This window comes from Mirounga leonina, unplaced genomic scaffold (assembly GCF_011800145.1).
Source record: "Mirounga leonina isolate KUSES-001 unplaced genomic scaffold, KU_Mleo_1.0 Mir_174, whole genome shotgun sequence".
NCBI classification, from domain to species: domain Eukaryota; kingdom Metazoa; phylum Chordata; class Mammalia; order Carnivora; family Phocidae; genus Mirounga; species Mirounga leonina.
Genome location: NW_023270451.1, coordinates 57,467,620 through 57,490,588, shown reverse-complemented (window position 1 = coordinate 57,490,588; position 22,969 = coordinate 57,467,620).

Sequence of the window (22,969 nt, the reverse complement as noted above, 5' to 3'; positions counted from 1 at the left end):
TTGCCTCAGGTGCAAAATTTAAGGGGGCACCAAACATTTCAGCAATCAAGACAAACAATATTTTAATGCAATATTTTTTTAAAACTGAAATCTTTTAACACCAAAAAACTGCATAATGAACAAAATATGACAGAATCAGTAACGGCATGGTGCCAGGCCATATTGGAGCCTGAGGCAAAAGAAAAAAACCCAATAATACTGATCTAAGAGTTGGGGAGAACAGGGAGTTTTATTTTACTGGTAAGCTACATTTTAATTAGGCAGCCACGTCACAAGGAATGTTATAAAAAGGGTGGAAAGACAGAAGCATTTATTCAGTCAGCCAACCTAATCTTTTTGACATGTTAAGACTCCCGATTAAATGTGTGGCCTGAGGGTGGCGAGGTGGGGAACATGCTTGGGAGATGCTGGGAATGGCAGATGAGAAGTTTTCAAAAGCTGGACATTTCTCATCAGAAAAGTTTTTCCAATCCTGTGAAGACATTAGAGTTGGTAAAAAGCAAAAATATTGCTGAGTTTATAGAATCACAATAAAGAACAAAATAAAGCAAATCTTTGAACTAGTCCTGTGAGGTAGACCCTGGCAGGCTTGCTGTAGGTTCAGTGACATAGTAAGAAGTACCACATGGAAATATGTCAGCCATAGAGCGAGAGATTGCATTTTGTAGAATATAGTCCTTCTTCGATACCTTAAATAATGTGATGTTTGACCATATGGCTATGGCCGCTTCCCTTCACTTGGTTAACTTCTACTCATACTCCAGTTCTTAATTTAAATATTAATTCCTCAAGGAAACTGTCTGATTCAGTATAGATTAGATCTCCAATTATATATGTTCATTCGACCACATATTTAGCATTAATCAAAATGATAAGCATATCAGTCAAAGAGAAATCATACTAGGTCTTTCAAAAGGAGTGAATTTAATAGAAGAAATTAGTCATACAAATGGTGAGAGGGTTGATACCACACCCCGATGTCTTTTTCTATTGAACAAGGGCCTATTAACATTGATACTGGAGATGTCAGATTTGTGAGCGACCCTCTGGAAATGTAAAAGCAGGGTGAGGTAACCCAGACGGGGAGTGTGTTTGTGAGTCCTCAGAGTGCCTAGCAGGGTGCCGGAACTGCCGAAGAGGACAATGTGGCATGGTCTAATATAGCTGACGTGGGGAAATCAGGGCCAAAGATGGGACCCCTGAAGGGTCACAGCCACTTTGAGAGACACCACCACAAGGCAAAGAGAGAGGAACAAATATCCAAGAGAGAGGAAGAGCCATGACTTCTCCTCTCCTACCACCTTTCAGTATTGCATTAATGCTTCTCATTGGCCAAACCTAACTGGAGGTCAACTGACAAGGGATTCTGGGTAATATAGTTTGTAGAGGTCCCTGGACCCCTATGAGACAGCAAAGAATATAGAAAAAAGGCATGGAACTCAGGCAAACAATGTTAATATACTAAATAATTACATATTAATGAATGCTGTTATCAGGGTAATGCTAATCTTTCTAGGCAGTGTAACTTCTGTGTGTCAGGGTTGTGGCCGCCTTATTAACTAATATATTCCCAGCACATTTCATAGTGCCTGGCCCATTGAAGATTTTGAATGAATGAAAAAAATATATGAATCAATATTGTCATTTCCATTATACTTTCAAGAGTCATGATTTCCACCAAGAGTCAGTTATGTGCTCCTTCCAGTAATAGTGTGAATAGCAACTCCATGATTTACCAAAAGAAATAAGGCCTCTATCTAAAAAAAGTGGGGGATAGAGATGGGAGAGAGGAAGGAAAGGAAGTGTGTTATGATGGTTTCAGACCTTAGAAAATTTTGTTCTGCCTGAGTCTTGACTGCTTTATCCATCTAGCCCTTATACCTCATAGGACACTCTAGTATATATATTAACTTGGGAAGATTTTTTCAGAAGTGGGAATACAGGCATTATATGAAAAATGGCCACTGTAGGTCAATACTCATAACTAAGAATAAAGGGCAATCTTTCTAATGTCTGTTTCAAGGCAAGGCTTAGTAGGCACTGTGTTCTTTACCATTATGTTAGGGTAGGATCATTCTTCTCTCCTTATGGTTTCATCTAATTCTCTGCTTCAAGGAATGGACCACCAATCCAAGATTTTACAACCTGTTTCCCCTTTCCTTCTGTGACTCCAATTACATATATATATTAATTCACTTGAAGTTGTCTCACAGCTCATTGGTGTTCTCCTAATTTTTTTATACTTTTTTCATTAGTTTAATTTTGAATCTTTTCTACTGTTGTGTCTTTAAATTCACTAATGATTTCTTATGTAGTGTTAATTCTGCTGTTAATCCTATCTAGTGCATTTTTTCCCCCTTCATTATAAATTTTATTTGGTTTGCTGAAACAGTAAAGAAACAGAGGGCTTTGGTTTTTTCTATGCCCAATTATTACTAATCACTACTGGCAAAGCAAATGATCAGAGTAAGAATGCAAAACACAAAACGAGTAACCACAACTGTGACATCAAAGAAAGAAAATAATCAGATCATCATCGTTGTTTACTTGAATGATAAGGAATATCCACGCTATTTATCCAACCTGTTGGTGTTTACTGGTTTGAAAGCTTCTGCAGTTCCCCGGCAAAGATTTATATTATCCAGTGAAACTTTCATTTTAGACATTATATTTTCCTTTTCTAGAATTTAGATTTAGGTCTTTTAAAATATCTTTCATGTCTCTCCTTAATAGGTTTATGCTTTCCTCTACCTTGAACATGCAGTGTATGGTTATAGCAGCTGTTTTTTTTTGTTAAAGAATTTTTTATTCATTTGAATAAAAAAAAACCTAGCTTTAATCTCTGCCAAGTGGAATTAGAGTAGTCTTGAGTCTAAGGCTACTGTGTCCCTGTAAGTCAGACAATACCCTCTGAGTACTATACTTGATGCATCTCCTATGCATTATGATGTTTCTCATCTTAGGTTCTTAGAAATGTGAACGTTCCCAACTTTGTGAGATTGCTGGAAATTGTTCCTCCTACTCCTTTCCAGTAGTTCATTGCTCAGCCAAAAGGTAGTTTGCTTATACTCATGCTCCAATGAGCATTCAGTTGAGGACTCTGGGGGAACCCTCTGCAGATTTTAGGAGCTCCCTCTCTTTATGGCTTTCTCTGCTCTGATACTCTGTCCTGCAAATTCCAACTGCCTTGGCCTCCCCAAATCCTCATCTCTGTCTCTTCAATTCAGAGAGAACTCTGGGTTCTGTTTGACTTCCCTCTCCCTGTGACTAAAGTTTGGAAATTCTTCTCAGGTAGTAAACTGAAGCAATCATAGAACTTACCTTGTTTATCTCCCTTCTCTCAGGAAGGATTGCTCTCTGCTGCTGGTTGTTCAATGTTTGAAAATATTTTGTTTGAATTTTTAGCTAAGGTATGAGTGTAAATCTGGTTCTTGGTCCTCTATCTTGGCTGGCGATGGAATTTCCTGACGTTTTTTACCAAACTAAAGCTCCTGCACACATTGTTCCTAAATGCCTTTTTAAAAAAAGATTTATTTATTTATCTTAGAGAGAGAGCATGCACACAAGCAGCAGGGGGAGGGCAGAGGGACAAGGAGAGGGAGAGAATCTCAAGCAGACTTCCCACTGAGCAGGGAGCCTGTTGTGGGGCTCAATCTCATGATCCTGAGATCATGACCCGAGCCGAAACCACGAGTTGGATGCTCAACCAACTGGCCCACCCAGGCGGTCCCTAAATGTCATCTTTTAAATTCAAAATTTAATCTAGGTACACTTGGAGATCTGACTATTACTCTGCACCATCATTTAGAAAGGTTTTAATAAATGTTTTTCAGAATATGACCATAGAGAGAGCTCTATTTACGTTTGAATTATTCTACTTCCTACATTGGGAAAGAGTGAAAAAAATTTCAGGAATTTAATCTTTAAGTCCAAGGTGCTTACCAAATTAGCATGGATGTCTCAGTGAACAAAATTTTAAAATCCAGTGAAACAAATCAATTCAGATTTTATTATCTTATGAACCAATTAAATTGGCCATTTCATAGTCTCTCACACTAGAGGTGTTCATTCACTATTTCATCCATTAAAAAGGCAAATCTTCCAATTATGAAAAGTTATATAATGATATTAGAGATAAGTATATTTGTCCTGCTGAATTCAAGAAAATGCCATTGTAACAAGTTTTCATCTCAGGAAAAAAAAAAACACTATTAAGATAAGAAAAATTTAGCTGGAGAATAAAAATTTCAAAAGCTAATACCAAAGGAGAATATTCTCTCTTCAGATTAATGTTAGAGAAATCTATTTTGAATTTAACTAAGACTGATCAAACAACCTTTCAAAGAAATTCAGACTTTCTCCCACATATATTCATTTTCATATGCTACTGATGGAATATTATGAAATGCTACCTGCAACTTGCTCAGATAATGCAGTCCACTGCACTATTTTCAAAGGCAATTAATGAAAATATTACAGTATGAATAAAATTATATTTAGAATTTATAATTTTAAAACCTCAAATTTTGATTTTGTATCGTTAATTATACTCATCTAAAAGTGATGCATATCAAAATGAAGGTTTAACAAATTAAGTTTTGAGTCAAAATAAAGCCATATATCACAAGGGCTTTATTTCTGTATGAACAAATATAATTTGAGTTTGAGTCACACTCACATGTCTTCCAATCACCCTTACCTTAGCTCTGAATGCTAATATAAGAACACAAAAACTCTTCTCATGAATTTTTAAATGTTGGTTTCACTTCCACTTAACAAAGTATTAAAATAGTATTCCCCTAACTATACACTCTACAAGGAAGCACTATTACAATAGAAATGCAAACATATTCTATAAACATATAGATGCCAGAGTTGTTGTTGTTGTGGTTGTAGTGGTTTTATTCAATATTCTTAACCATGTCATATATTACTATGTGATTGTGCTGGTTTCGTTGTTGAGCAAGAAAATGGGCTGTGGATTTTTTTTTTTTCTTTTTTTGCTTTAAGGCCACTGAATCGAATTCTGGTCACTCCTAAATAAAGTTGAAAGACAAGCAGGCCCGGAATCATTACATGTATTCAATATTATATTAGACATCCCAGAAGGTATAATACAATTTATTCCTTGACTTTTAATTTAAAACAGATTTAATACTTTTTTTTATAAAAATAATTCATGCCTATTATTGAAAATCTTGAAAACAGAGTGAAATTGAGAATGGCTAGTCATGGTTCCTCGATAAGGAAGAGGAGCTTTAACAGAAGTAAGGTCTTTTTTTTTTTTTTTTAAGATTTTTAAAACTTATTTGACACAGAGAGAGAGAGAGGGAGAGAGCAAGCACAAGCAGGGGGAATGGCAGACAGGGGAGAAGCAGGCTCCCTGCTGAGCAAGGAGCCCAATGTGGGGCTTGATCCCAGGACTCTGGGATCATGACCTGAGCCGAAGGCAGCCGCTTAACTGAGCCACCCAGGCACCCCCAAAAGTGAGGTCTTCTGATTAAAAATATTAAGCAATTTTAAGTAACAGACATAAGACCAGTAGTAAAACTATAAAAGTAAACAAAGTATAACAAAAAAGAAATTGTAGATTAAGCATGAAAAATGTTTTGGTGTGTTGAAATGTGTAATAATTTAGACTTTAAAAGCCAACAGAAACAGACTTCTACTTTCCAGAATTAATTTACCTGATGGGGAATCAAGATAGGGAGGAGGAAGTTTTTCAGTTTGGTCTGATTTCTGTTTGGTTGCACATGGGCTGTTGTAAAGGAGATTACAGCCTGGATGCCCATTACCTAGAGGCAAGGTAAAATGCTGGAGGAGGTCATGATGAATTGCAAATTCGGTAATGTTTCTTGGAGTTCTCTATTGTCTACAGGCTGAAAAGTTGTCTGAATTATTATTTCATTTAGTGGTATATAGAATGCAAGGATTGGGATCATTAGAGAAAAAAGTGCATTTTTTCTGTTGAAATTTGAAGGTATCACCAAATATATCAAATGAAATATTATTTAGGAATAATTCTAAAAGTCTATGTTGACCACTGCAATTTGAGAAATGATGCTCAAACTTTTAACACACACACACACACACACACACATGCCCATTCCTCCCTTGTATGCTAATCTTACACAGGATTATAATTAGACATTATTTGTAATCCCCCAAGTTAGAACTATTGTTTTTGATTTCTTTAGATGCTTGTTTAGATTTAACTGCTTGTTAACTACTTCTGTGCTCACCATTCATTTTTAGCCCTTCAGACCTTGCTTCTCAGATCATTTTCTTCCTAATCCCTTTAGTGAGAGTATGTTGATAGCAAACTTTCAATTTTATGTGTTTGTCTGAAAAATGTGTTTATTTCATCCTCATTCTGGAAAAATTCTTGAAAGCATTTTTTTGGCCTTCTCTTTTCCAACCTCCTACACTCTCTTTTCCAACCTCCTACACTCTTTTTTCCAGTTTAACTCTCAGCTGATGATCTTGCTTTCTATTCCAATGAAAAAATTGAAGTCATTAGAAGAGAACATGCAGAGACTCCCAGCACCCTCTGCATCTACACTCTGCTGTCCTGACTGAAACTTGAGATGAACTCTCCATGTCCCACCTGAAATCAAGTTTTCCAGTATGTGCTGGTCCCCATACCTTTTGTCATCTCCTCCAGCAATTCTCTCCTCTCTCTTCTGCACGATCACTGTTTCTCTTTTAGTGGACATTCTCATCAGCATACAGCATCTTCTTTTTTCTCACATGTATTTCTAAAAAGTTTTTGTCCTTATTTGCATGGTCAGCTACCACAGTATTTCTCTGCTTCCATTTGCAGCAAACCTCCTTGAAATAATTATTATTTAAAGCCCATTTCCACTTCTCTCAATTATTCTACTCAACTATCAAATTAGGTTTGTGTACCACCAATCCACCAAATCACTTTTTTCAAGGTTCAGTGGCTAAATCCAACACTGAATTCTCAGTTTCCATCACACTCCACTATCAGCAGCATTGGCCACAGTCACTCCTTTAATATATTTTCTTGACCTGAGCATACAATACCTCTTTTGGTTTTCCTTCTCACATGGATCGGATTACCCTTTTTCAGTATTTTGTGCCCATTTTCCTTCATTTCCCTAACCAGTTGAAATTTCCCTGGTCAGCCCTTAGTCCATTTCTTTTTTATATTCACACTCCATGTCTTGGTCATCTCGTCCAGTGTTTTGCCTTTAATTGCCATGCATATGCCAATGACTCCCAAGTTTGCATCTCTAGTGAAGACCTTTCTCCTGAACTCTGGATGAAATTATCTAACTTCCTATTCAACAGCTCCACATTGATATTAATAGGTGTTTTGAACTCAACATGTCCAAACCTAATTTCCAATATCCTCCCTCTTTCTGTCAAGCTATCTCAACCAGAGTCACAATGCAGGTTCATGACCCCCTTTTTTTTTAGTAGCTCAGATAGAATGTTTTAGTCATCTTGATTCCTCTTACCCAATCCAACAGGAAATTCTGTTGATTCTATAGTCACAATAAATCCAGAGTCTAGCCACTTCTTACCACTCACCTGCTCTTACTCTAGTCTGAATCATCTTTATCTTGAGCCTGGATTACTTCAAAGTCTCCTAACTGATTTTCTCCTTTGCCACCACCCCCACCCCTATCCCCACCTCCCACCACAGTACATTCTCACATAGTAGTCAGTAGTCAGTGTGATCCTGTTAAAAAAATCCAGCGTGCCACTCTTCACACATTCCTTGACCTCCATTCCCTATTTCACTGAGTAAAAATCAAAGTTCTTTTTTTAAATTAACATATAATGTATTATTTATTTCAGGGGTACAGGTTTGTGACTCATCAGTCTTATATTATACCCAGTGCTCATTACAACACATACCCTCCCCATTGCCCATCACCCAGTTACTCTATCCCCCCACCCCTCTCCTCTCCAGCAACCCTCAGTTTGTTTCCTAAGATTAATAGTCTCTTATGATTTGTCTCCCTCTCTGGTTTCATCTTGTTTCATTTTTTCCTCTCTTCCCCTATGATCTTCTGCCTTTTTTCTTTAATTTCACATATCAGTGAGATCATATGATAATCAGAGAAAGACTTCTCTGATTGATTTATTTCACTTACTGTAATACCCTGTAGTTCCATCCACATCTTTGCAAATGGCAAGATTTCATTTTTCTGATGACTGCATAATATTCCATCGTATATATATACCACATCTCCTTTATCCATTCATCTGTTGATGCACATCTGAGCTCTTTCCATAGTTTGGCTGTTGTAGACATTGCTGCTATAAACATTGGGGTGCAGGTGCCCCTTTGGATCACTACATTTGTATCTTTGTGGTTAATGCCCAGTAGTGCAATTGCTGGGTTGTAGGGTAGCTCTATTTTCAACTTTTTGAGGAACTTCCATACTGTTTTCCAAAATGGCTGCACCAGCTTGCATTCCCAGAAAATCAAAGTTCTTAAGGTGTCCCTCACTCACTGGGTTCCAACCACATTGGCTTCCTATTTCTGGAATTCTCCTAGCATAGGGTTTTATACAGTCTGTTTCTCTTTCTCTGAAACTCTCTCCTGCCCCAAATCCCTTACCTCCTTCAAGTCTGCTTAAATCTCACCTTTTTAATGAATTCTATTCTGACCGCCCATTTGAATTTATAAACCTCTGCCTTTTCAGTCCCAATCACCTTACCCTGGTCCACTGTTTTCACAGCATACTTTTCTTATTTATTATGGTTATTATTTTTTGACTGTTTCTCTCCATTGGAATATAAATTCCAGGAAAGTAGGATTTTTTTTTTTTGTCCCTTTTATTCACTGATTGATTCTAATCACTCTCTAACACAGTGTATGCACATTTTTGTTGAATGAATGATTGAATAGGACATAATTTCATGGGGTATAGAATTCTACATTGACAGCTATTTTTTCTTAGTACTTTGGAGTTACCATTTACCAATCTTTTGGCTTCCATTATTGTCATTAAGAAATTAGCCACCAGGCAGATTGTTCCTTTTAGCAAATCTGTCTTTTTCCTCTGGATGTTTTAAGAACCTCTTTTTCTCTCTGATGTTTTACAGTTTCATTATGATATGTCTGAGTATGGATTTTTTTCATTAATTCTGATTGAGACTTATTGATGTTCCTCAATTCGAAGCTCTGTGTCTCATCATATCAGGAAAGAGCACAACCATTGTCACATCAAATATTTCTTCTACATCCTTTCTCTCATTCATTTCTGGAACTCCAATTAATAGACATATGTTAGACTCTCTATTTTCATGTCTCTTAACTAATGATTTTCACTCTTGATTCTCTGAGCTCCATTTTGAGTAATTTATCCATATATGTCTCAGAATTCACAAATTTCTCTTCACTTTTGTCTTATCTGTTGTTTAATCCAAACTTTGCATCCTTAATTCTAGTTACTATATTCCTTCATTTTAAAAATTTTTAATTTTTTCTTTTTCAAATCTCTCTGGTCATTTTCCATAATCTCTTTTTCCACCATTATACTTCACAATAGCCTTTTTCAGTTATTTAAATCTATCAAGGAAACTCATTTTGCAGGCTTCTTGTAATTATTAAAAGAGTGACCATCTGATAATGTTACTTGGCAGTTTCCTGATTTATATCTTGATTCTCATCTCTAGTTGCTTGATCCTTCAGTGTTTGATGATTTTTCACTGTGAGTCAGTTTTGAAGCATTAACTGATACTTTTTTGAGGAATATGTTAAGATGAATTTGTCTCACTTTTGTCAGAAACATATGTTTACTACCAACTTTGGATCACTTTAATCTACATTTTAATTTTTAAATGACCTGAGAAATTTTGCCTGCTCTAGTATTACCTTGTTTTAGTAAGTTGTTGTGGGTATTTCTGAGACAATGTGAATAAGGAATTCAGGTCTATTTGTGTTTCAGGATTTCTTTTCCTAATGTGCCCACAGTTGTTGGTCATGCTGCTTTGAAGAATGAAGAGGTAGACCAGATGAAGAGTAGTGGGCAGCAAAGCAAAGTTTATTGAATGATAGTTAAGTTTATTGAGCAATAGTATAAAGCTCACGAAGAGGGAGGAGACCAGTGAGGGTTGCTGCAGGAGTTTCTTTTTTTTTTTTTTTAATTTTTTTTTATTCTTATGTTAATCCCCATACATTACATCATGAGTTTTAGATGAAGTGTTCCATGATTCATTGTTTGTGCATAACACCCAGTGCTCCATGCAGAATGTGCCCTCCTCAATACCCACCACCAGGCTAACCCATCCTCCTACCCCCCTCCCCTCTAGAACCCTCTTTCCACAGTTTGGCTATTGTGGACATGCTGCAGGAGTTTCTAAGTCTAGAGGTTTTTTTGAGACTCTTGGCCGGCTGTTTTAATCTGATTAACCCTCCATGAGCCTATCATCCAATCAGGTTTTTGTACGTGCTCATCTACCTATCAGGTAGTTGTTCAGGTGGGAAAGGGTGGAAGGTTCCTTCCAGGGTGGTTAAAAATCCTTTTAAGGGTAATTTCCTTTTAGAGTGGGGGGGGAGGGGGAAAGGGGAAGGGGGCTTGTGGCTGCCTGCCTTTTTTTCTGACTATCCTTCATTATTTGGGTATGGATTCAACCTATCATCCAGATCTAAATTAATCCAAAGTAACTTTGTTTCCTGAGAGTGTTTCTGGAACTGAAACTATATGATACTTAATTTGAGCTCCTGGGTCCTTTAACAAATAAAAAATTCATTTTTGGATTCTGAATCTTGGTACTCTGATTGGAAATATTTTGGTTTCTAAGAATTGCCTGTATTTCCTTGAGCTCAGGGCATTTGCTGGATATAAGTCTAGTAATTCTGATCCTCTACATGGGTGCAGAAAAGGAAGTGGCCTCTGTGGTGTGATTTGATGGGTGCTCCCAAGCCCCTTTTGACCAAATGATTTCCTCCTCTCTTTAGCTGTGGCTCAGAGATGACTGTTTTAGCCATTTCATAATCAGACAGCAAAAGCAGGAGTCAGTCTTCAGATAGCTCAGGGGAAGAGTGGGACTTAATAGATACCCTACTTCTCCGACTGCTTTCTCCTTAGTATAGATTTGATTATAAGAGAAGATGAATGTCATTTTGGAAGGTTAAGAGCCTAGAGAGAAGACATTTAGGACTGATAAATTTCCAAGGAAAGAAGAGGAATCAGTCTGAAGTTATTTGGACAATTTACTGTTGTGAAAGAATAAGCATCAAGACTTTCCTAAGATCAGGGGAAAAAAGTTGGGGTGATTATTATTATTTTTAAGATTTATATAATTATTTGAAAGAGAGAAAGTGAGCACAAGTGAGGGGAGGGCCGAAAGAGAGGGAGAGAGGAAGAATCCCAAGCAGAGTCCCCGCTGAGGGGTGGAGTCTGATGTGGGGCAAAATCTCATGACCCTGAGATCATGACCGGAGCCGAAACCAAGAGTTGGATGCTTAACTGACTGAGCCACCCAGGCGCCCCCGGGGTGATTATTATTAGAATATAGTTTTATTTGTATTTATTTTTACTTTTTTGCTACAGTTAGCCAGGATTGCATACAATCCCTATTAGTCAGATTTCTCCAGAGAAAGAGAGAGGAGATTGATTTTTAAACAATTGGCTTACATGACTGTGGTGGCGGGCAAGTCTGAAATCAGTAGGGTGTGCTAGCAGGCTGGACATTAAGTTAAGAGTTGATGTTGCAGTCCTGAGTCTAAATTCTGCAGAGTACGCCAGCAGATGGGAAACTCAGGCAGGGTTCCTATGTTGTAATTTTAAGACAGAATTGAATCTTCTTTAGGGAAGCCTATCTTTTCTCTTTAGGGCTTTTACTGACTAGACAAGGCCCACCTACATTATGAAGGCAATCTGCTTTACTCAAAGTCTACTGATTTAAATACTAATCACATCTAAAATATACCTTTGTAGCAACATCTAGACTAGTGTTTGACCAAATGACTGAGCAGCATGGCCTAGCCAACTTGACACAAAAATTAATCATCACATAATCCTATAAAATTTTAGTGGACTGCCTGCCAATTTCATTTAACATGATTACATTTGCTAATGCCTCATAACTTTTGCATCATGCCTTTTGTATACCCAAATTTAGTAATCCAGATACCCACATGAGTGATCTTCGTGGAGTTTTTGTGCTGAGGTGGTGACTTTATTAGTGAATCAGGAAATGTTTGCAAAATACCCAGGCTAGGGAAGAGTGTCTCAGAGTCCTTCATCTCCAGTTTTCTCTGGGCCTCTTCCTTCTCCATAATCCTGTGCTAAAGTTTATAATTAGAGGCATTGTGATATGTTTGTAGAAAAGGTAGAGACAGAGATAATATGTTGGAAGAATGTGGAAGGTGGGTTTCCCCACTCCTCTGACTACTCCCAGATCTCATTTCAATGGTCAAGATTGCACAATTCCCTAACAGAAACGTCAATAACATACACAGCAAGGGGTGATATACATGATTCAATTTGGCAAGACATCAAATCATTTCTTGATTTAGACTTCAGTGATTTCAGTTCATTAAACATGTTTTCTGTGTCTGCTTCCAACTGGCAAACTCTAGACTGATGTTTTTCTTTTTCATGTTGTACTTCATTGATTATCATAAAGAGTAGCCTTTGGGTTTTGAAATTCTCACACTCAACAAAGAATTCTCCTAAAAGATCATCACCTTTGGTGAGAATGTCATTTGAATTCCCAGAGCCTACAGGTAGGAATGTAACCAACAACGGCTTCAGTACCACATAACATGGACAGTCAGCTTTTCATTCTGAAATGAGAATTACTACCCCATATATCTTCTGCTCAGCTAGTTCTGCATTTTCTCTGAAGGTCTGTTATGGCAAACTCTCTGTATTCATCTGGTCTTCTGTAGCAAAAACAGCTTATGAGACAGAGGTATAAATGAGATAGAAGTTTATTTCTCTGACATGTTAATAGTCCAAAGTTAGTTAGACAGGTGGTCAGAAGATAATGGTAGAATGTTTCCTCCTAAAGTTCAACGAGGTACCTTGGTTGGTAGGTTGGCTTTGTCATCAGAAATTTATTTCTGTTTCTGGTCCAAGGCAGTTGTTCCAGTGGTCACCATATTCCAACCAGTGAGAAAAGAAGCCAGTTCAGTGCAGGCTGCTTATCTAAAAGAGAGAGCCATAAAGTGGCATGCGTCACATTCACTCATCTCCTGTTTGGCTGAACTCAGTCCTATGGCTACAGCTAGCTGCAAAGGAAGCTGGGAAATTTAGTCTTTAGCTTGATAGCCATGTACCCAGCTAAAACCCAAAGGGTTTTATAAAAGAAAAAAGAGGAGAAGAATAAACACTGGATGACAATCAGTGGTCTGTGCTACACTTACACTTGGCATTAAATTGTTTGCTATTCTTAGTTAAGAGGGGTTTTTGTTTTTGTTAATATAAATAATAGACATCTCTGAACTGACTTTAATGAAAATAGAGAATGCATTATAAAGACACAGGGAACTTGAGGGTGGGAATGCAGCTGGACCTCAGGAAGAGACTAGAAACAGGAACTGAAAATTATGAGGACCCTCCTTCTGTTTGCATCTCTGCTTCTCTCTGCAGTTCTGATTCATTCTCTCTCCATTGCCTGGCTTTCTGCGATCCAGGCCACCTAAGAAAAACAACATCTATAGAGCTCCTGAGCTAACCTGAGAGAACTCAAGCTGCATGCAGAATTTGCTTGGCTTCTCTGAATCCCAATTCCAAGTTCCTGGGTGGGGAAATCTGATTGGTCCAGCTAGGATCAAGTGTCTACTTTTGTCCACTTACTTGTGGCACAGGGCCAGGTAGTATAATTATAGCTTGTAGGGCCCAACAATGTGTAGGAGTGCATTCAGAAAAATGGGAAGGGTTCCCTACAAGGTGTCACTACCTCCAACCTTCTCAGTATTCTTAGAAATCCACCACTTCAGATATGATCCTGACCTTTTGTGTCCAGCTTTTCCAGTTTACTGCTAGAGCAAACATTCCTAGAGACCAACAGAATTCATAGCAGATTCTCATTGATTTTGAATTGTGAAGAATTCCTTCTGAAGATTTACGTTTTTCCTACAGTATGGACAATCTTCATCACAGAAGATTGTACTTGAGAGAGAGAAACAGCAACTCGGACAGCTGTCAGCTGGTAGCTGGCCAGACACCGACAAGGCATGGTGTTCTGCTTTTCCTAAATAGCACCAGCATCTCATGAGGTCACCTCTGATCACAATAGAAAGACAAGGACAAAACCCTGCACAAACCACACAAACGACTCAGCACCTTCCTCTCCTGGCTAACTTGAGTGACTGCTGCCTGTTTACCAGTTACAGCTTTAGACTCATTGTGTTTTTCCTGATGCCGAGAAAATTGATACCCAACTACTGAATTACCTGTATTTTCTGATATTATCCAATCTAGTGCTGGGCTGGTTCTTTGTACCCTCCCTAAAATTTACCTAATAGAAGCCCAACTCCTATATCCAGCTCCCTGCAGCACCCTTGAACTGAGGTGCTCCGTAGTTCCTCATGGGATATGGTCTCCCTGGCTGTGGCAAGTAATCAACCCAACTTTGTTTGACTTCCGTGGTGCATCTATAGTCCTTGGATGATGGTACTTCTCTGAGGGATCGGACTGAAAGAAAAACAAAGCAAAATCGACAAAACAAAACACTCTAAATACACATGTGCATACACACAGAGACTTTGTCCCTTGTATCTTTTGTCCAGTTGTACTGAGCGTGTTTTTAGGCTAGTGAACTGGTTCATCTAGAAGATGATGAAAAGATACTTGTTATAACTTGAGGAGCTCAATAGCTTGTTGCAAGGGAATGTTAATTAATTAGTTAATTTTTTTTAACTTAGCTCTTAAAACTTATTAAAATATGGAAAAATCCCTGCGAAAGTTTATTTATTATTCATTACATTAACATAAGGATGAAAATAGAGTAGTTTGAACTGCTCCAGCTCCTTTTTACAGTTCCAGATATTTAAAACTACTCAAATAATTTAAGTTTGGAAATTAGTCTTTTAATTAGTCTTTTAATTTTTATTTTTTTGGTCACCTCCTGCCTAACCGACATATCCTTCCGGTGAACTCCTGAACAACTCCTACAGCACTTCCTTAATTAGCATGTAATATAAATGCTTCTCTTAAGGTATGTCTGTAATTTATTGATTATAAATTTCCAGAGGGTGTTGACCATGTAATGGAGGTGTGTGTTTGTTTGCTTGTTTTTTCCAAGTGTCCAACAGGACTTGGTACTTTATTCAGAATAATTGTTTTATAAATAAGTGGCTGATACCTGGGTGGTGGGGGAAATTTGGTGACAGCCCAGAAAGGACACTAGATTCAAGTACTTTGAGGACATAGATTGTGTCATATTCAACATTATGTCTCTAGTGGATAGTACAGTGCTAGCACATTATGGCTGTCCTATAAATATTTGTTGAAAGATGAAAAGACTGTAATGCTATGGCCTCCAGAGTGTAGAGAGTCTGGTGAAGGTCACAAGTGGGAAGAGAGAAATTGAAGATGGCTTTCACCTGAAATATCATTTTGCCTCTAAGCCTGGCTCTGTGGACTCCCATATCTCTTTGGGCAATACATTTAAAATAGTAACTGACAAAAATAAAATAAAGTAAAATAAAATAAAATAGTAATTGATATTCATATGTTGTATGCTGTCATAGAACACTGCCAACATATCATTGCTTTCATTTGTATTGTATATATATTTTTTGTTATTATTTTTTAAATGATATAATACCTTGAAATTTTATAAAAGTTGTCTTCTACAGAAATTCAGGTTATTTTGGGGGATCTACTACTTATTCTAGCCTCTCTCAAAGATGCTGAGATAGTGTTTTGGGACATAAAATGTCTCCTTGTGAGATTTTAATTACTAAAAAAAAGGCACATATATTGAAATATGTTACTCATTTTCTGCATTACTAAACAGAAAATACAGATTCAATTGGCTCAGCTCTTTGGTGAAGAATGTTAAATTGTAGGATTTAAACAAAGAGTAGGTTTTCTTCCTACCTATCATTTATCTCATTTTTCACCAAGCTTTATTTCTCAGATTTGCCTTTTTTTTTTTTCCTATATTCAACAACCCATCCCTTGGTCTTGGCCCTTATTACCAAAAGTCCAGATTGTTTCAATGTGTTTCCTGACAGTCCTTCACCTCTCTTGGTAAGCTTTCTCACTCCTGTCTTAATCTAATCTGCTGACTGTATTTCTAGAACATTCCTTCTATTGCCTCATGTCCCAGCATAAGACACTATAATGGGTCCCCTTTGCTTTTTAAACCTGTGGACCTGTCTCTCCTGAACCTCTACAATCCAGCCTACTGGACATTATGTCTATTTCTGTTCAAGTGTCTCTGGGTGCCCAGTCTAGCTGGCTTCTCTGTCTTCTGCTTATGTGATGGTCTTTTTTGTATCTGTGTTCTTTCACTTGGTGATTTCTCCTCTGGTCTCTCCTTTTCTTCCCTTCTTTCTCCCAGTTCCCTGAATTCTTCAGATTTAGTTCAAGCTCCCACTCCTCTATAAAACTGTTTTTCCAGGACACAAATATAATCTTCTGTGAACTACCATAGTAATTCTTCCCAGGATCCCATAGTTTATCACTAAGTTGTTTTCTAGTTGTTTCTTATGATTTGGTTGACTTTCCTAACCTTGATCATAAACTAAATAAATTCAAGTCTTGATGGTTTTAACTTTTTTTGACATTACCTCCATTCTTGGCATACTCCATAAATAATAACAATAAAATACTAAAGAGATGAAAGGTGAGCTTTCATCAAAGAAATCACGATCAAGAAGTGGCTCTTGAATGGAGAAGGTTTGTTGAAAGGCTGGGGACGGGTTGGGAAGCAGTGAGAATGGCCCATTGTTCCGACGCGGTGCAGGATGTAGTGCTGGGCAGAGAATGGAGGCTGTCAACTCTGGTTAGACTTGGCCATTGTTCCTGGGAAGCCCGTGTTAGCTCAGAGTAAGAGATAATTCATCAGAACGCTCTTGTACTTTTTTTTGTCTCTTGCTCCGGGGCAGAAACTGCTCTACTTCACAGGCTGAACTTTTTACCTCTTGCCCTGCGAGGCAGAAACATGCTGCCTGAGTGCTTCCATTTTGAGACACCTTGTAGGAATCCTTATTGAATTGCTTTAGAAGAGTAGATTCTCAGCCCTCTAGTGCAACAATCTGCCACAGCAACCCCAGAGGGTGTTATGTTTCAGTCAGAGGCAGAAGCCTCCTGTAATATGGGCTCACTGGGCTTTTGGGGGAAAAAAGAGCATTTTGCAAGCCTAGTTCTAATTGAACATCCCCACGTTGCAATTATTATTGTATTTCAGTCTTGTAGCCTTTGTTACGGAGGTTTTTGTGTGAGTTAGGAGGGGACGCTTTGGGTGACTGTTCAGGCTTTTACTTTTTTTCTTTAATTTATTAAAGTTCAAATTAAACAAGGTTCCTGCTGTTACCAAAGTTTTCTGAACTATTTTGTGTAAATGTTATTCACTCTTTGAAATCAATACAATTAAAAGTTATGTTAAGAATCCTCATTGTCAAGGCTGTGAACTTTTTCTCTAAGGATTTTGAACTTGTTTCAGGTCTTTGATTTCTTAAGTGCATTTCAGAAAGAAGGTATACATGTTCTTTAATTGCTTCTTAAATTGGCAAAGTTATATTCTGTCTCAGACCAAAAACTTTAAATGATTGCATTTCTCTGTAGATTAGTAGCTTGTTAATTTTGAGGATGAAATGAATGCAGGAATAAAAATCATTTGACCAGGTATCTCAGGAGCTCACTTCAAAAAGAAACAGTAGATGCAGATTCTAACAAGGCCCCATCTGAGATCAGAGCTTCTGTATGACGTACTGGAGACATCTAGTGGACAAAAGTCAGAATGGAACATAAAACTGCATCCAGGCGGGATACTAACTTTGAGATAACATGAGGCTTTAAAAAAATCGGAAGGTATTTCCCTCCTGTAAGAAAATCAGTATACTTTCTCTGAAAATAAATTGTCCTGTACGTTTTAAATCTGATTTTAACTTTGTTGTTTTGAATTCATTATGAATATAATGGCCTATCTTGCTTAACTTGGTACAGTTATCTGTGGCAGTGTCCGATTTTAATTTAATATATCCAGGACGTAGAGGGAGATATCTCACTACCAACCTTGGAGAGGTAGATTTACATGGAACAAAGGAATGTTGTATTTGGCTAGTTGTGTAATCTTGGGAAAACCTGTGTGAACCTCTTCTTTCACATATAAAGTGTGGGGTTAAACAAATGGTTTTTTTCTGGTTTGGAAATCTAAAATCCTATTTGTATAGCATTATTTTTGTTTTTCATACTCTTTGACACTTTTGAGAGGGTTTTCACAACTATCATCTAAACTGACTCTTAATAAAAGTGTCCTAGCTATTTAGTTCAAAGTTTGTTCAGTGATGCTCAGGAAGGTGAGGGGACTTGTGACCTGAAGAAAGAGTCCAAGTTCCTTGACATTCATTCTGACACACTCCTAGTAGATCCCACTGTTGATGCAGTTTGAGTAAATTTCTTAATGTTTGGGGGAACTCAGCCTAACTGTCAACAGCTAGTAACCACCAGCTAGCATCTACAGTTGTCATATCGTACATTATTTCTAATCATCTTAGTAACCCTGCAGAAAAGGATTATTAAACCCAATTTAAAGTTGAGAAAGTTAAGACTCAAACAAGACTCAAGCTCACCAGAGGGTCTGTGACAGGACCTATGTGGATACTCAGGTCTCTGACTTTATTACACAAAGCTGAAGAGCATCCCTTGACCAACCAAGGGAACCTCTGAAAGCTGGTACTCTGTGTGTTTATTTCCCCTGAGTATTGAGAAGCCGGTGGGTAGGTGTTCCCAAATTCTCAAACTGGACCTCTTAAACATAAAAACCCGGAAACATAAATACAACTATACATTGAATATCTCAGAAGATCTCTTAAAAATTATTTTAAAAGACAAATTAAAACAACTTGGTGAGTCTTTTATCTTGGGGGGAGAAGATCATCAAGTAAATGTATGACAATCGCTGGTCACTATGAGATATATTTTTTTGAAAAAATGTTTAAGACACAGCAGAGATACAATAGGACATGTAAGTTTTAAGATTAAATTAGCCAAAAACAAATGTATAGAAGAATTCTAAACAGCAAAATTGATTAAATTTGGAGAAATAGTACATGGAATTAACAATTCACACATTCTAGTTTGCCATTGGTATGGATAATGCATTGAAAAATATTCATTAAGAAGCTTTTTGGAATAGAGAGAGGGATCAATTAATTAGATGTGGTGACTTAAAAACTCACATAATTTATTCTGATAACATTAACCTGATTAATTTTAGTTGGAGAAAATTATTTTTAAAATGTCACTAAAATTAAATGCTGACTGTATCATTAGAAACAACACTTTTTTAATATTTCATTTATTTTCATAAAATGTTTAGTTTTAGAAACAATTTGAAAACCTATTTGGATGAATTGCATAGTTATGTAAAACAGTACTCAGGAATAAATTGATATTTGAAAACATGAAAAGTCAATGAGTCAACATTTTAAATAACTTAATATTAATATTCAAATTTCTACTGAGTTTGGAAATATGCTATGATTCATTAATGGTGAAACATTTACTTTATTATCTTTGATATGTTTACGAGAAATCCAGTGTGTTCAGTAATTACGTTTTGAAAGAATAAATCTTTCATGACGAAAAAGAATCCATTTATTAGTATGTAACTGTAGATTTTGCCTCAACTAGATCTGTAATCCTAGCAGCACGCCCTATTTACAGCGAAACCACTGGCTTGATGAACTCTGCCATAATTTATTCAGTTGTTAGCATTTATCCATATTTGAGTTTTATGTAACTCAAATTAATATACTTTTAAAACAATGCTTTGAATTATTAAGGTATCTGGACTTGCTTTCATTAATAAACCTCAAAATATTACTGCTTACAAATTTATATCCGTTAACAATATCATTTGATTTTGGTCCCCCCACCCCTGCTTTTTTTTTCCTGAGTAAATTAAATGCACAGCTTAAAACCAATTTCCTACACGATGCATATAGTAATCGCAACACCTTATCGGTATATATAGAGAAACATACAGAAAATTGGTGTAACTGAACCAAAAAAAAGTGTACGGGTATGCAAAATAAACAAACAAGTCACATACATACTAATAAGCTTTAAGTAAAGCCCTCTTTCATTTACTGTGAGGAACCAATCAGTCCTTGCAGAGAACCCTAAAAACTAATTTTCTAAAGCAATTTTTTCATGTTAGTTGTAGTGATCGTGCACGTTATAGGAAGGTAGTAACTAAATAAATATTATTTTAGTTTAATTGGATTAAAAATTAGAAATGCAAATTCTCCTTGTACTATGTCTATAAGCCCTCATCTCTGTTTTTATGGTAATACCCTTTTAATGGTTTAAGCCTATGAAGAAAAAACACTGAAGATTTTTAACTAGCCGCTTTGCAGGGGGCAGAAAGGAGCAAAGAAGATTTAGTGGTGAAAAGAGCAAATAAATAGGTGCTCCAAGATTAAAAAGAGGGTAGAAGTGCATGCTGAGCTGTTGAAAGACCTCTCTGTGTTTAAAGAAAAATATTGTTTGGTGCTTTCACCAGTGCATGATCAAAATAAGAGGTACAAATTAGTTCATGGCTGCTGAAGCTACAAAACATCATGCAGAGCGCTGTCTTTGGGAACGTTTTAATGAGGAGAAGAGGTCATCAGACTGTGACATTGCTTTTCAGAATTCTTCAAGAACAACACAGACTTCCTGTTCCAAATGTGGTAGAGAATAAAACAACCTTAGTAGTAATCGTACAACTTTTGAACCGTGTTCCTTGGAAATGCCGTACAGTGCTCATTTTGTAGCTTTAGTTAGCCATCTCAAAGGAAACGCTTCCATATTTTCCATGTGCCCTTATTTCAAAAGTACAGTGAAACGGTGGAGCTTTAACATGGATTATATTTATAAAATAAAGTTTTATTCAGGCTTCTAAAGAGATTTTAATGTTTTCATTGCTCCAGGTGAAATGGTACACGGTGGCTCTGTTCATTAACATTTAGCATCAGTGCAAAAAATCAAGGATTACCACATACAGCATAAAAGGAGGGATAGTATGACTTTGAAATTAAATTCACTACAATCTTAGTTTTGCCGCATTTCAAAACGTGATTTTAAAATGTATAAGTTGTTAATGACATTCTAGGTCAAATATTCATAGTGCAATATCAATCCTACAGAGACTGGCATTATTCAAATTTGAACAGAAGCTGAAGAGGTTTTCCTGATGCTTAATAAATAAGACATTTATTTTGGTTTCAAAGACCAGTATTATAATATTATTTAATACTTCAAGTATGGGTTGGTGCATTTTGCCACTCCATCATGAAGCTACAACCTTCCTTTTGTTTCCCATGGACATGAGCACATTTGTAAGCTGTGTATAGATAAAGAAAATATTTATGTCCATATATTTAATATAGTTATCAAAAATATGAGACCAAAAAAGATGACTCATCTTTTATGTGGTAATGCTCACAATCTTATTAATCTCCAAGTGTTCTCATAATATTTTTTTCTTCCAAAATAAGGGATTCACAAATAATCACATTTCCTCTTGATGTGTAAAATTAATTGTCAAATGCGGAAAATAATGTCAGACCTACAGGAACAGTTTTGAACTTGAGTTGAGATGGAAGACAGGTCATTTCTGCACATAGCAATGTTTCTGATTAACTTGTAAGAGGTGATTCAATTTGTGTTCAATTAATTGATTTGGAGGTAGCATTTTTTCCTTCCCTCTTCCTTTTTTATCTTATTTTCTTTTTCATTTTCAGCACAGAACAAAAGTCAAATGTAGACTCTCTGCTTTACATATGATAAAGAATAAAACTGTCGTTCTAGTTTTATAGCTTTTCAACTATTTCATCGAAAAGTTTCTTAACTTACATAGATCATTTACTGGACTTAGTCTTTTATATTAATTTTATTTCTTTTAATGTATGCAGCCTTTGTTCTCAAATGTTCTTATTCATAAGCCAGACACATTTATGTTGACATCCTTAGCATGTAGAATTTTCTACAGAGATCTAGTATGGTAGTTATTTTTAGCCTAAGCCCTCAGTCTGGTTTGTCTGGCCTGCTCTCTTTTGGTTGATTTGTAGGCTATTCCTGTCAATGATTTACATATTAGGAGCTCGTGTCAATCTATTTTTTTGGTTATTTTTTGCATTATTAGCTTTCCGGACCTATTCTCCTTTATCTGCGCTATGAATTCAACAATATTCTACTTCATAAACATTGTTTTTAAATCTTAAATCTTATTAGGCATCTAATAAGCTGCTGTTCATGAAGTTTTAGTGAGCATTTATTATGGTAACTTAGGCGAAGCCCTGGAAAATAACACAAAAAAATGAGAAATAGATAAAAATCTATAATTTTCTCCCAATTACTTCAAATATAATTCAGTCAGGAAAGAAAAAGGTGAATTTTGGGGACATCAAAAAGAATGGCATGAAAATCTTTAAGTAATTAAAGTATGTTATATATCCCACAAAACATTTTTTAGCAAAGGAAATTTTCTGATAAAGGAAGGATTTTTTTTTCTTGCTAAATAAGATATGTTTGCACTTTTTGTTAGCAGAAATCTAAACATAAGACATTGTGACGTAAACAAAAATTAAATCACTATTAATCACTATATAAATCACTGTATAATTTTTGAAAATCAACAAAAACTTAAAAAGACTGTAAGTCCTTAAAAGTTTATGATAGCTGTTATTGCATAAATTTATTTCTCTTTAAGATACTGTGTTAATGGATTTCTTTATCTCCTAATCTAGGAGAAAGCTATTGTGGAGAAAAATTTAAAAAGTAACCGGGCAAAGCTATAAAGTTGACATTGT